The sequence below is a fragment of the Crocodylus porosus genome, unplaced genomic scaffold (genome assembly GCF_001723895.1).
Source record: "Crocodylus porosus isolate Cpor-Errol unplaced genomic scaffold, CroPor_comp1, whole genome shotgun sequence".
NCBI lineage: Eukaryota > Metazoa > Chordata > Crocodylia > Crocodylidae > Crocodylus > Crocodylus porosus.
The window spans coordinates 48,062,648-48,078,755 of NW_017728886.1; positions in this window are offsets into that span (position 1 = coordinate 48,062,648).

Sequence of the window (16,108 nt, forward strand, 5' to 3'; positions counted from 1 at the left end):
GGGATTGTCACGCAGCTGGTTCTCCTCACTGGCACTCCCAGGCTTGTCACGCAGCCGGCACCCCTCACTGGCACTCCCGGGCTTGTCACGCAGCCGGTGCCCCTCACTGGCACTCCCGGGCTTGTCACAAGCTGCCTGTTCTGGTGCTTCTCACACGTGCCCATGCTGGGCTTCTTGCAGTTGGGGCTCAGGTGGCCGTAGCCATGCCTGGCCCCCAAATCCCCTCCTTGAGTCTTAAATTTCCTGTGGGGCTCAGGCAGCCTCGGCCTTACCTGGCCCCCAATCCTCTGTGCCCTTTGTCAGGGCTGGGGTCAGTACACCCCTGAACGTTGTACCCTCTCTGGCACCGGGCCCCCACACTACTATGGAGCCCCTATGAGGCCTCCTCCAATGCCTAATAGCCTCACCTGGTCCTCCGGTTTTATAGAACTACAAACAGAAAACTCAAGCTCCTGGGCTATAACGTAAAATCTAAGCCATCTGGCTAACCATCATTCAAATCCCTACCAGACTTTCTCTACCCGGTATCCTCAAACAAAAGCTGCTCAGGCCATCAGGCTTCTCTACTCTGCTTACTCCAGCAGAGCTCCTTCTTCCTTGGCTGCTAGCAGAGAACTGCTTCCCTGGCCTCAGCCTGGATTATATATATATATAGGTCAGGCCTTGCCCCCTTCCAGTCAGCTGACCAACTGCAGTTGCCCCAGCAACCGGCACCTGTACCTCTTTATAGGAGCAGAGCACTGAAGTGCCCTGCGACACAGAACAAGAACTTTAATTTAGGTCTCCCATAGCCTAAGCAAATTCTTTGACAACTAAGCCATATTTATTAACAGACCTTCTGCCCTAATCTCTGAATTATCTTATCTGTGGCACATTTGCACATGCCTGTGGTTACTTCTATCAAAGGACTTCATCAAAGGGTACAGGCAGAAGTGCAGCTCCCAGCATTGATTCAGAATGATTTCTGCAGTGTTCTTAACTACATTACCCCAGACCAAACAGAAGTTTAGTGTTGGTTCCCATAGCAATAGCCAGGCTTTCTGCCAGTGCTGGCTGTTTTGAGAATGGGAAGGGGAAACAGCAGTAAAGGGAACTCATACTTGGGGCTCCCCAGCCAGTGCTGAAGGGTGTAGTGGGTAAATTGAAGCCCTCCACCCCCTCCAGGAGGGGCTGAAAAAAACCCAGACTCACTCCCTTCCTCCCCTCCCATTCTAAAAGCAGCAACAGGCTGGGAGCTCCACAAGGAGCTCCACAGACATAAGTTACAAAAGGCACTATATTTCGAAATGTCTTTATCTGATACCTTATGAAACGAGGGTCAGATTTTCACCTGATCAACCATTTTTGAAGCTGTTTTCAGTCATGCACTTGTGTTTGGTCACAGCTATCAATTGTTTTCTGTGGCCATATCAGGCAAAAATTGTGACTTCTGTCTGCACCGGCATCCCTATATGGTACGTCATGCAACTGGTTCTTATCACAGAGGCATGTCTCCTGTTCCCATCTGTTCCTTTGTCAGGCACCCCTTGGGAATATCTGGAGCAACAGCAGCTTGGAGCAGTCCGTTCAATTCCTTCATGCAGAAGTCAGTCACAATCAAACCGATATTGTTAATACATATTCTTCAATATCCCATATGTAATGAAACTTAAGGTACTCAGAGTACCCAATTCATAATGAATTTCAGTGAAGTTGAGCACCTCCTTACCCTCAGATACTTTAAAAATCCTAGCTGTAAACATTACACACAGAGTATATGCTCTGTAATTAATGCCTTTAAGAAGCCCTATGTTCAGACAGATTTGTATCAATTGAGAAGTTGGCCCTTTGCCATTTATGGAAATTCAATGTAGATAGACATTATAGGACTGAGTGCACCGAACTTACTTTGACACAAACAAAACCACAGTGGGATGAACAGATTTGGGTAAATAGCTAAAAGGCAGGTAAAAAAGGAAAACAGGTTTTAGGATGAGAGAAAGCATCTGAGAAGGTTAAAATGTTTGAGTCAACAGGATGAAATAAGTTTTAAATCCTGCAAAAAATACTTAACTGTTTTTTCCAAAATTGGGCTACCTTACAATTGTCTGTTAATTCATTCTCAAATGTCTTCATTTACATAACACAGGCCTTGTCACAGTATGAAGTTACCTAAAATAGTCATTATGTCTTTGGGCAAAAATTGGCAGACAGCAGCAGAAAGAAAAGCTTGTGAGTGTTTAGATCCCCTACAGTGATAGAGATTATATGTCTGGTTTCCTAAATACCAAAAGTGAGAATGGATTGAAGCAGCAGTGTCACAAGACCTCCTTGATTTTGGATGGTGACTTCCAAGTTACTTGCTTAGCACCTACATTAAATTTCCCTCAAAATGGATTTACTTTGATTAATGTTGTTGGTAAGGTTAGTTTAACATTGGAGCCTGGACCGGGTGTTCTTACTGACTACTTGTGTGACCTTGGAAAAAAGTCCCTTCAAACAGATTTTCAAAAAAGGTTTTATTTTGAATTTCACAGTTTTTGGGTGCCAAGCCAGGGGCTAGAGTGCCCAAAAGATGGAGGAACCTGAAATTAGTAGACGCTTGAGGGAGCAGTAACCTTAGCCACTCTTATTATCCAAACTGTGTCAGAAAATTCTTGCCTTGCTCAGAAGAGTGTTGTGAGACTTAATTAATTAATGTTTGTAGAGCACTTGGAGAGCCCTGTATTATTAAGTATCCTGCTAGTCCACTTTTCTCAGTGATTCAATATTGCCAGAAGATGCATCTCCTGTCAATTATCATGAGGCAGGCAGCCAACAGAATGGCAGGAGTGAAATCTGCACTAACGGAGCTGCAAAAAAGAAAGTTCCTACAAGCAAATAGTGCAGAAAAAAAGGAAGAAAATGAGAAAATGGAACAAAATGACAATGGGAAAAATGGGAGGTTTCAAGATCACCTTCTCCTCTTTTTACCTAAACTTGCACCACTCTACTTTTCTCTTCCCATTTGTTCTTCTCTGAGATTTGGCAGGATGACAGGAACCCTTCCAGTTCACTACTCTGTTGTTATGTAGTTTTTAGGTCACAGTTTAGTTGATTTGAACATAGCCTAGAAGCCAAAATTACCAGAGTGGAATCTCAGTTCTGCCACTAACTTCTGTATGGGGTCCATTTCCCATCTGTAGTCATTGGGCGTGTCTACAAAAGACACTGCAACACCGCAGCGATGACCTATGGCAACGTAGCATCAGTGGGCATAAACCATGATGTCACCACTACTGTGCAGTAGCAACAAGCAACGACTGTGCAGTAGGGTCAGAAACGACCCATGAGGCGCTGGGACTGCATAGCTCCGGCGGTTACTGTGCAGTCCAATAATTTAGTATTTGCTTTATCAAATGACTGTGCAGTAACAACTGCATAGTCAGGCACACGTGTAGATGCACCCACTGAGTGCCTGATTGAAACTCCAGTGGAGTCAGTGGGAATCCTTCCTTTGATTTCAAAGTATTAAGTCCCTTTGTCATGGCCATAAAATGCTTTCAAAAACTGGAATAAAACACCATCCACCATCATTAATAGTAGCATTATTACTTCCTGATAAGCTAATTATAGATTTGATCTTTTGATACAAGGCATGACAGACAACTGAAGTGCCATGTCAAAGTGCTGTGATAGGCCTAATAGGAAGTAAAATGTATACATCTGCTCTTCCCTTATTTCAGTTAACAGAGTTGAGGATTATTTTGACTGAGTGTACCTTTAAAAATGTATTATCATTTAATATACATTGGTTTATTACTTAGGAGTTCTGACTACATGTTAAGCAATGTACAAATAAAGATAGTACCTACCCCAAGGCTTTGCCAAGGTAACACCATTAGAAAAATGGTTCCCTTGGCCACTTGGCATACTTGCATGAAGCTCCATGTAGCTTCCTAGTGGATGAAATGATGCAGCCCTGTGGCAGTAGGCTAACTGTGGGGGAGTGAGTGGAGCAACAGCCCCAGGCACTGACTATGTGAGGGTGCCAAAATGAAGGTCTTTACTGTGGCAAAAACAGCCCTTCAGCACCCAGCCATAGGAGCCAGGCTGAAGTTGCCTGAGGAGCAAGGTGCAGAGACACCTGGGGCAGATAAGACAACCTCTCCCCAGTTCCCCACCTCTCCAGTGTTTAATATCCCCCCTACACCCTGGAGTGCAGGAGAGTTTTGCCCAGAGTGTCAAAATCTTTAGTTGTGCCTCTGATGAGTAGCAAAATCCTAGCCTAAGTCTCACACTTAATATTTTAAATTACTAGGACCAGGAAAGTGTTTTGAAATTCAGTATAGTTCCTGAAGAATCAAAAACCTTTCCTGAAACTTGCCATATTTATTTGAATATAAGACAACCTGAATTTACTTGACTTTAAGACAATCACAATAATTAGATTCTATATATGGACAATTCATATTTTGTTATCATCTTTACAGGTACAGAATCTACTTATTGGAGGTTGGTCTTGAATTTGTTCTCTTCTCACTGCTATAGAAGGGAAAATAAATCTTGGGGGGGGATCAGGTGGCCCCCTTGGCCTAGGCCCCACAACTTATTCCCCCTGCATCCCCCCCAGCTATCAGACCCTGCTTTCCCTGAGTACATGGAACAGAAAAGCACACTTGAAAACAATGACTTTCTACTACAGGTACACACAAACTTAGTTCATTCAGAACTGACACCTTTTACCTTTTTTTAAACTAATGCAAGTTTTAGCACAGGTACTCCACATATGCACTTTTAAGCAGTACTTTTCTATTTACTTATATGTAATATGTATATATAGTACAAATTATGCATGATATAGTCCAAATCCAAAAGTCTAATGATTTGCCAAGTGGTCCATTGGACTGAGCCCCAGCAGAGTCAGCAGTGCTTCAAGCCATGGAGACCCCACAGCTCAGCTCTACTCAGTGAGGGGGACTAAGCACAATGGGCACTACCATATATCTTATTCAGATGGGTTACATTAACCTATCCTTGTGGTAGGTTTCCATCAGTGCCTCAAATGTAGCATTTTTCTCACCAAGGAGAGGGTGCCAGGGCTAGCTATGGCCCTCCTATGTCCTAGCCTAGTATTGCAGACCTCGAGGCCTAGTCCTGCAGAGGGAACATCCACCTATTTTTTTTAAGGGACACACACACACAAGGTTCTGATCAGTATTTTTGCCTAATATGGGGCAAGTGTTTTATAGTCATGCTTAACATTGACTGCATTTAATCAACTCCATACTTGGTTTCGATTACTGAGCACGTGCTGCTTTTGGCAGCAGTTTAATGATAGACAATGTGTTTAATGAGGTTTCCCTATATGCAAATTTAAGACAAGCTTTTTCCCCCAGACTGACTGGGGGGAAAACTTCATCTTATATTCAAGTAAATATGGTATGTTACTGTTAACAATACTATGCTCTACTCCATAGCTAAAAAACACATAAGTAAGTAGTGTCAAAATCTGATCATTCACATTTCCTGGTATTAGCATATGATTGTGAACTTCAGGGTACTTACATGGTCTATGAAAAGTGGCTCTAAAGACTCACGGGGTACAGCTAGAAAAAGACAAGCATGTCTTTTTCCCTAGGAACAAATAGCAGCAGCACTCAGTTAGGCCGCTGCTACTTGTCCCTGGCGAACACCCATGCAAACAAACTGGCACACAGCAAGTTGCCCCAGGTGGGGAGACTGGAGCCAGGGGAGGCTGAAGCCAGCACCTGGGCTGGCCCCAGATGCTTTACCTGAGGTCCTGGGGGCCTCCCAAGAGTCCAGCAGCAGCGATCCAGCAGCAGAGAGCCTGGATGGCAGCCAGAACATGGCTCCAGCTCGCTAGCCTCCTGTTTTAGGAAACACACACTGCTACCATATGCACTGCCATGCTTTTTTCTAGTACAGGTGTTTTTGACATTGGGATCTCCTGGTGTCACTCCCCCCTCCCCTACCAGCACAGGGAACACCAGCATGTGTGGTGTGTATGGTGCCACAAATGGGTCTGCAGAAACGCATACCACATGTGCACATGCCCATTCAGTCTATAAATTCCCTAAGGCAGGTACTATTTCTTCCTATGTGGGTACATCTACACAAACAATTAATTCAATGTAATAAACTCTGGAGTAGTTTGAGCTGGAGTAAACTACTCCCAGGCACAGCATCTACACATGCACTCAGGTTAGCAGCAATTTGAGCTGGGGTAAAGCAGTTTACACCAGGACCAGAAGCATGGGGTTCAGCCCCAGGCTCTGGGTGGATCATCAGAGGGGCTGGCTGGGACATAAGGATGCTGAAAGTGTGGAGCCATGTGGCTAGGCAACAGACAGGAGTCTGGTTCCCTGCTGCCCAGGCTGCCCAGGTACAATTGACACCCACAGTCAGCGCCTGTATGTCCCCAACAATACTATTTTATGATACCATTCATTAGTTTACTTCAACCTAGTAGTATTTCATGTGCAGATGGTGTTGCTTTACTTCACAGCTGATTTGTTTAATCCACGATTAAGCGCATGTGTAGATACAGCCATTGTCAGATCAGCATGCAGCACAGCAGAGCCCTAGCTCTAATTTGAAGCTTGGCAGTAGAAATAATTAATTCTGTAACACTTCCGTCTAAAAATGTAGACCAATGCATTGCCTTTTCTTGTTAGCAGATTCTAGGATTTACCAAATGCTGGATGCATCAGGTGAATGGAAGCAGCCTGGAAAGAACACTGGTACAGCCAAGAAGACAAGTAGCCATTCTGCATGAGCTCCCCTGCTGGTTTGAACGCGTACAGAGAAGGATGAACAGAGAAGGTGAGAATGTCTTCTTCTATAAAAGCTTTAAACATTATAGCATGGATTATTCGGTCTCTACAGACTTCAAAAATCAGTGTCATCCTTTAGAAGCGGCTTCCTCCTGCCCCACATGCCAAGAACTGTCGCTGCTTTGTAATGATCTGCTTCCATCAGAGTGCACAATTTCTCACCCTGCCTGACTCTGCTGATCATTCTTGTAATTAAGTCTCTTTTGATTCTCTTTGGCAGCACACCATCTGCACAAGAAGGCACACCTGGAAACTGGCTTTCCTCCGGTTTTGCTGTCCTTGATTAAACTCCATTTAAATCTGAGAACCATAATCAAGAGAATTGCCTGACTGGAGGGAGCTGTGTCTGCCTCACTTTTTTCTGAGATTCCCTCTAAAGGCTGAAGAGGATTTGCATAACTATTTCCAGAAGGGCCCACTGCAGAGGGGAAATGTTTTCATATGATTTTACCCTTCAAGAAAAAAATCCAGCAGAATGAAATAAGGAAGAGAATAATAGTGTTCTATAGAAGTCTCACAGAGTTCTATAGTAATTACTCCAGAATCCTATAGAACTTATTAGACAATGGTCTGCTTTTTGTAGGTGATTGTTAACCATTGCATGGAATTCTATAGCTAGGCTCTCATTGTCTGATAAATTGAACAGGACTATTTCACAAGTTTCTAGAGGGATATTCATTTCTATCACATTCAAAAGGCTTTTTAAAAGGGCAAGCTAACAGCTGGCAGTGGCTACAGGGTGCATTTCCTGAGAGAGGTAGCATAACCAAGTGCAGGCCAAGAAACAAGACAGAAATTACTTTATGCTGCTTTTATGTCATCTGACTCCTAGGCTGGTTGAGGGGCTAGCTAATACAGTCCTCAGACATAAATCAAAGTACCCTGTTGGCTGTTATAACATGCACCAGCTTCTGTGTATTGTCTGTGGGCAGCTCTACAGGCCAGAATCTCTGTAGTGCAGATTTACTGACAAGCTTCCTTCTGGCTCCAGTATGCCCAGTCCTACTCCCAACCTACTTCACAGCATGCCTCCTGCACCAGGGTCTATGCCAAGTAGTTACAGAAGGAAAACTTTCAGTCTTTTTGCACTGGGAAAAATTTCCCCCAGTCACTTACCAGTCTTTTAATGCTCCATATGCAATTAGAATATAGAAAGGGCTAGAATTCACAAAAAATAAAGTCTGAAAAGCATACAAATGCAAATTGTGAAGTGATCAAATTACATAGAAAAACACTGTTTTCCAAGTTTATAGATAATCAGTGATTTGAACTGCCAGTTACGAGCTGCTTAACAACAGTACAGTTCAATAAAGTAACAGCAAATAGTACTTAGTTTACTAATGGATTCATTTTTTTATCCTTGAGAAAAGGCTGTTTCCTACCACATAGCAGGGCAATCCTGATGATGCTACTTTCAGATCCTGATACTGTAATATATGTTATGTAGAACACAAGTTAAACTAGATTTTTTTAAAAAGAAAAAGAGCAGGTTGTGGTACATTTAAGAGCAAGAAAATACTGAAACGCTATTTTCAGCTTTTGAAATGTGTGTGAAAATTTTCTGAAAATGCAGGCTAAAAAGTCATTTAGTAATGATAGCTTCAAGTGTAGGGAGTGAGGCAAGTAACTGGCAAGTTACTTGAAGAATCCTAGCATTCTCAGACTCTGAGTTTTGTTATTTACTACTTTGTGGTTTAAATGCATATCATTGTGGTTATTTTCTTTATGTTTCCCCTCTCAACTATTATCTGTCCACTCAGCATGCACATTATAAGCAAATTTTCCTTGGCCTGTTAATGAGGGGAAAGTTTGTAAGTTATAAAAGACAGTTAAGTGCCAAGAATTAATTACTGCCTTTGAAAAATCTCTCTACCTCCTCCCCCCTTCCCTTTCCCCTCAAGTGCTCTTTCTTGGCATATTCTCAGCAGCTGTCATGTTCTTTCCATGTTAAGTTCACATAAGCAAAAATGACCTGTTCACTAATAACTGCTCTCCTCTGGGTCTTCCTCTGGAGAAGAAAGACAACATTTCAAAAGAGCCACTATTACAATGAGAATGTCGTCACAGGCTATTCTTGAGTTCTGTAGAATCTGCCCACAAAAGATTTTTTCCCCTTGCACCATTGCAGCTTGCCCAAGATGAAACGCAAATAATGCACCAGCATTATCACCACCCTATCAGCTAGACCCATTGTAAAGCAGCACAGTGTTAAAAAAGTCAGTGCTCAGTTCCCATTATAACTGCAACACCAGAGATGTGTGCAGTAGAATGCCACGGATGTAATGAAAGTTTTGCCATTGATTTCAGTGGCTGCAGGATCTGATGCTCAGCTCATGTCTATGTCGTGCTAGGAATGTGCTTCAGTGCAGCTTCAGTGCCACATATGCCATGCCACATATGCCACATATGCCGTGCCCTTAGCCTGGCACCAGGCTGGAGTCAATGATCTCTCAGGAGAGCTTATTTGCACACACCCAGGGGCACACTAAGGGAGATACATTGCATCCGTTTGAAGGTCTAGCACCTGTATGTACTGTACTTCATTGTGGCACCCCTTACTACAGTCCTTGGCCAGGGCAGACATACACTCAATCACGGTCCATGAACTTGAAAAACTTATTTTAGTATTGCATTTCCCTGAAGAGACAGAAAAGATAATTGTTTTTTTATCTGGTGTGGAATGATATTTCTGCTTTGCCCAGGTATCAGGAGACACTTACATCTTCAACTTTATTGCTAATGCACATAAGGCAATTTGATTAGACATAAGTAGACCAGAATGTAAACTCCAAATACTGATGTTGGACGTATTCAGAGTCCATCAGACAGTTAGGAAAGACAGGAATGAGGTAGCTCTGATTGTGCTTCTGTATGTAGGATAAGTTTTGCAATCAAGCTGCTATCAGGAGAATCTGGGTTTGAGCCCTTTATGCAGCCTGGGGCTAAAAGCACCATAGAAAGGATGCCATAGGTCAGATTTAACTCTCGGTTGCACAGCCATAGTTATTCCAGGTATACGATGGAGTAACAAAGAAGACTGGCACCTAGTGCCAGATATAAATCAACTTCTTAAGCACCTGAAACACTTCCTGGACAAGTGCTCTAACTGCTTGGCTATTAGACAAAATGTACTGTTCAAGAATGAACACTTTTGAGTATCTGTGGTTGTATTCAAGAGTAAATGTGGAGTTCTGTGCCAGTTAGGCATCTTGGTTCAGGTAGGTGCCTCCATCTGAACCATCTGGATTCTAAGATGGTGAAAGCACCTCTGCTACAGCCTGAGTGAGACACCAAGCTCCAAGGAACAGTAAAAATTCAGAGACATCTGAATTTTGCTGTGCCTGTGCAAAAATTCAAATGCCCATGTGCCTGGCATGTTCTATAGACTCATCATAGTTGTCTCCCAGCTGAGCATGCAGGTGACCTAGGTCACTCCTTGGAGGTGATGAGATCTCCCCATTCACTACATAGGGATCCTACGTTCCTAACCATGTCAATTTGGATCACCCTTATGGAATGAAGTGCCTAAATACATGGTCAACTTAATCTGACCCCCTTCATTCCTGCTGAAAACCCATAAAAACCCCACAAAATGATGCTTGTTCCCTCAAATGTCCATCAGTGATCAGAAAACTGTACCAGGTTAATCTGTGTATTGCAAAAGTTTTGTCTTCATTGAACATCATTTCTCTATTCTATTGCTTCTCATTTCACAACATATTAATTTTCAACTTGACATTTGCTATATAAACATTTGATTCACTGAGTTAAGAAAACAACTTAACTAGGAGAATGGATATGCAAAATTAAAGGTTATTAATATAATCACTAGCAAAGTGACTGTGATGCTTAGGAGCCTGTTGAAACTGATTTCAACCCTGAAACTTTTATGTAGCATTTTAAAATAGTTTGTGATAGTAGGATGCATGTATCTATTGGGTACTTAGGTTGGGATCTTTCTTATCAATCATAGATTTTTGCCTAATCATGATAGATTATTTTCATTTTGAAAATTTTCACTGTCTTCCAGTAACCAATCTATTCTCTCTCTTTCCTATTTGTTTTCTTCTTTCTTTCTTTTCCTTGTGTTTGAGTCACTTCCACATATTCCAGTGAGTTAGGAACAGACAACAGTTATGGTGTAGTAATAATATTTGTGATATTGAGGAAAATGCAATGATGAGTTTGTTTGAAATATGAAGCCACAAGTAGATTGGAACTAGAGTTGTGAAATGTATTTCAATTAAATGAAATCATTAACTTTCATCATTTTTCCTTCAGAATTGCTGAGGCTTTTAATGAAGAATGTAAAGACCAAAGAGATATTGTGTTTTGCTTTCAGCACCCAAAACCTGAAAATAATTGGCTGTTGGGGAACAAACTAGTTTTATTTTCTAATACAAAACAAAAAGCTTTCAACAAAAAAACTGTGATTTAGGTATTTTGGGGGGTGTTCTGGTGGAGTTTTATGTGAAAATTTCTTTATGGTCAAAATGCCATCAGTCATCAGAACTAAAGTTTCATTGAATAAGTGTTCACTGGCTCCAATTTGAAATAGCTACAATGTTAGGCCATGTCTGTAAGTGGAATGTCTTAATTCTACCTACCTTTTCATCTTCAGTGGAAAAACAGGTTGGTCTGTTTCCCCACTCCTATACAGCTGACACCTGTCTACTGGTCCTACTGATCTTGTTGCTCTTACAATTCAAATTAAACTCATCATTTCTCCATCATAGTGCATCATGGAATTTTTAAAAAGAGTGTACAGGATTTCTTTCATCCTATATCCACATGAAACTTGCTAATCTATAGCGAATCTATGAATGTTCAATATTCTAGATTCATAGATTCCAGGTCAGAAGGGACCTCAATGGGCCATCTAGTCTGACCCCCTCCCCTTGGCAGGCAAGAAAAGGGTCACCAAACCTGGGATCATATGATGCCTGTTCAGTGTCTTCTTGAAGACCCCCAAGGATGGGGCGAGCACCACCTGGAAGCCCACTGAAGATCCTGGCAACCATGACAGTGAAGAACTTTTTTCTAATGTCCAGTCTAAACCTTCTCTCCAGTAGCTTATGGCCATTGTTCCTTGTTGTTCCAGGGGGTGCCCGGGTAAACAGATCATAGCCTACTTCATGTTTCCCTCCACCTATGAATTTGTACACCACCACAATATCTTCTCTCAGCCTTCTCTTGGAGAGGCTGAAGAGGTTAAGGTCCCATAGCCTTTCCTCGTAGGGCCTTCCCTACAGGCCTCCAATCAGATGAGTGGCGCTTCTTTGGACCCTCTCCAGGTTGTCCGTATCCTGCTTGAACTGCGGCATCCAGAACTGGACACAGTACTCCAGCTCTGGCCTAACTAGTGCCACATGGAGAGGGAATAATCACCTCCCTGGACCTGTTTGTGAAGCACCTACAGATGCACGACAAGGTGCGATTTGCTCTGCCAACTTCTTCATCACATTGACAACTCATGTTCATCCCAGAGTCAACAGTGACTCCAAGATCTCTTTCTGCCTCAGTGGTACTGAGAAGGTTGCCCCCTGGCCTATAGGTACGGTGGTAGTTCTTTCTCTCTTGATACAGCACCTTGCACTTGTCCTTATTGAATTGCATCCTTTTGCTCTCTGCCCACTTCCCCAACCTGTCTAGGTCAGCCTGGATCTGGTTCCTCCTCTCCAGGGTGTTAGCTTCCCCCGATATTTTTGTGTCATCCATGAATTTGGACAGGGTGCTTCCCACCCCTTCATCCAGGTCACTGATGAAGGGACACAGATCCAGGAGATCACCAAAATTCAGTGGTGGGCTATGGCTACTGGATCCACATTAAAATGAATTGCCTAGTAAGATAGCAAACATAGAACTGAAGGATATAGAAGATGCCTCTAGCTGGAGAGAAATTGCATGGGGGGAGATATTTACTTACCCCACTTTCTTCTCCAGAGAGACAGAAGGATTGGCATCATGGTGAGGAAAGATCTTGTGGTTTGCTCTACAGCATCAAAAGTTCAGGTATTTTTTTTAGACATAAAGATACTGTCATAGTTTTGAAACTTAGCAGTTTGATCACCATGGATACTAATGTGGAGCAGTATTCAGATGCTTGGCTGGAAGCCATGGTCAATGATCATAAGAAACCCATTTATGATTTACTGGAGGCAGAAAGTGATAGTGAGTAAAGTGTGGTCTATTGGCAATCAAGTAAGAAAATTTGTTAATTTGCAGTGCATGTAACAGAAAGAGATAAGTTACCCGCAGGATGGATATGGATACATCCTCCAAAATGGACTTTGACTATGCCACTGTACTGTTACAAGAGAGAGAATTAGGGAAGAATGAGAGGGAGCTGTGAGATCCTGACTGAGTACCAAATCTTTTCCAGACACAATGCTTATACTTTCAAAAAAGGTTAATGCTAATGGCAATGCCACATAATTGGCCTAGTTGCCCTGCTGTGTCCACTGCCCCTGTAACAGAAGACACAATAACTAACCATGCCCTGCAGTCAAATGGTCTGGGAGGATATAAAACAATTTCCAACAAATTGCTATTTACAATAGAGAGTGAGGGAAAGAGAGGTTAGGGAGCAGACTTACAGCTCAAAGGCTCATCAGAGAATGGACTTTAGTATAAGGCAGGAAACTAAAAGGACCTGTGAGGTAAAATGGGAAAAAAGATAAAGTTTTTATCAAAGTGCAGGTATTGTTTTCTTCACATCAGGGAAACAGAGGAGATTCCGCCTTCATTCACAATGCAATGTACGTTAAAACTATGATAAGAAATAAAGCCAGATGCATTAATGGGTTAGATTTCAGAAAGATTATTAACACATTAAGTAATCCTTGAATTAATGAGCTACAGCCTGCACAAACTATTTGTTGTTTCTTCTCCTGTTCTTTGATGCTGCATTGTTGGACAAGGGAGATGCATATACCAAGTGCAAAGCAAGCATATGACATAGCTGACTTTGACCGTGGGTTTTTCACTGCAGCATTGTCTTCAGGTGGAAATAAAAACAAAACAAATGGCTCTGCAAATTTAGCTTTTACTCAATAGACAGAGAACTCCTAGGTTGCTGTGTCCAGTTCTATTCAGTTTCAGGCAACCAACCCTGTAATACATGCTTCATCCACAAAAATTAAGCACTCTAGCTTCTACTACACACCACCCCACTCCAGCTCTGCATGACAAACTTAGGACAGGTAATACCAAAACAGTCATCACAGTAAAAAAAAAAAAAAATTATAGTGTGTCACAGGAAGAGAACAAAAAGACCACGGATGCCACCAATGCATCAGTACATTGGTTTTGAAGCCACTAACATTATACCACTGCCATTTCAGTTTCAGATATTGGTTGTTTGGCTTTCAGATACAAAATATATTTCTTCATTTGTCACTAGTTATGAGGGAAAGAAAGAAGGGACAAATTATCCTTTTCTATTGTTAGCTTGTAGGTATTGTTTAAAAAGAGAAAGACAAAAAGAAATGCAGGTGGGTAAATGAAGGTTTATTTATGTCTTTTGGATATGAGTTAAAAGTATTTTCCCTTGTTTCAGTGAGAGCTGTAAAGTAGCATTCAGTCCAGCTGATTATGCAGTTAAGGCACTCATGTTTTTTGCTTTATTGTTGCATTGATGTTTGGTTGAGCCTCAGAGCTTCCAAATTTTCAGTCTAATGCTGAAACCAGCATTGAAGCAGCAAGTTTGATACCTGAGACTGCTGAATGGACAGAGTAAATTGACTTGATATGGTTTATTAGCACCACTGAAGCGGCACAGTAAGCATTTACTATATTCAACACAATAATAAGCCTTTTACATTTGCTTGGTAGGGAAGTATTATTTAAATCCCCTCACTTATACTGGCTTTTTCCCAGTGACTATGAATACTTTTATAGGAAATTCTGATTACTTGAACAGGCTTGGAATAGTAGTGGAAGGGAACAAAGGATGTAAGTATCAGGTCAAGAGGAGCCCACTGTTCATTTTGTTTCGGTTCAAATAGAAGCAGGCAATCCTAAATGCTACATTTCTTATTGTGGCTTGCTTTTCATATGTGACAAAGCAATGCACAAAAGACCATGTGGGATATTAGTAATATCCTTTATAACACTCACTAGTATGGATAACTTCTAAAATTTCCATTCTATTTTTACTTCAATGGAGCTACACTGGTTTATGCCAACTGAAAATCTGGTCCTATACTGAACAGCTGTAAACTTGAAAGGCACAAGCTGTCACTTCTGATCGGCTGGGCACACACTTGACAATCTGTGTTTCTTTAATATAATGTAGGTTTTAGTTATTCCTTTATCAGTTAAAGGAAAAAAAACTGAAATATTTTTTCCTGAGCATTGTTAAACTTCATGGTGGATACTGCACGTCAATGAGAGGCAGATGAAGTGCCAACTGTCACTGCTGTTTTCCAGCGCACTGGGTATATGGCCTGAATATACCTCTTTTAAAGTGGATCTTGGTTCGAAATTAACTTTTCCCAACTTACTTATTAGCTGTTTTAAAGGGGAACATGCAGCAAGTGCTACTATGTAACTATCATGTCTGCATGATCCTGTGGTGATACAAGGAAAGTAAATTGTCCTAAAATAGTGTTAATGTAGAGTTTTGCTACACTTATATTGCAGCAGAATCATGAAAATGTAACAGGTGCATCATAACACCTTATATGGGTACCCTTTTAATAGTAATACAATACTTATGTCTCTATATACCTTTATAAATCCACAGCATTTTAATCAAAATCCTTTTATATTTATGGCCCTTGGCTGTTGCATACATTTCCCATTCTTGTGTGAAATGCCTAGTTTGCATCAGTATTTAAAATCTAGTTTAAGAATTTACCATTTGTAATTTGTCTTGATTACCAGAAGGCCCAGGTCAAGAGCTCTTCAGCTGACGTAACTTGAAAAAACTTTGTGGATTTAATTGAAGCCACACTTATTTACACCTGCCAGGGTTTGTTTCCACGGCATATCATGTCTCTTTGTGAAGGAGACTATACTGATATCAGCAGTGAAGCATTTGAAGTACATATATTTTTTGGTGGATGAGCACTTTCCCAGACCTTATCTTTCTGGAGTGGGGGAGGAGCTCTGATTTTCCTTAATTGTTCTATGAATGACACATCTGAGATTTGAAATGCCTGGCTACACGTGGCATTAGTGAACAGATCAGTCCAAGTTCAGATTTCAGTTAAGTCCTGTGCAAATTAACAGTAACCCCACTAAAGTCTCATCCATTCTCCAAGACCTCTGCACTGTCATGCTGCTAGAAA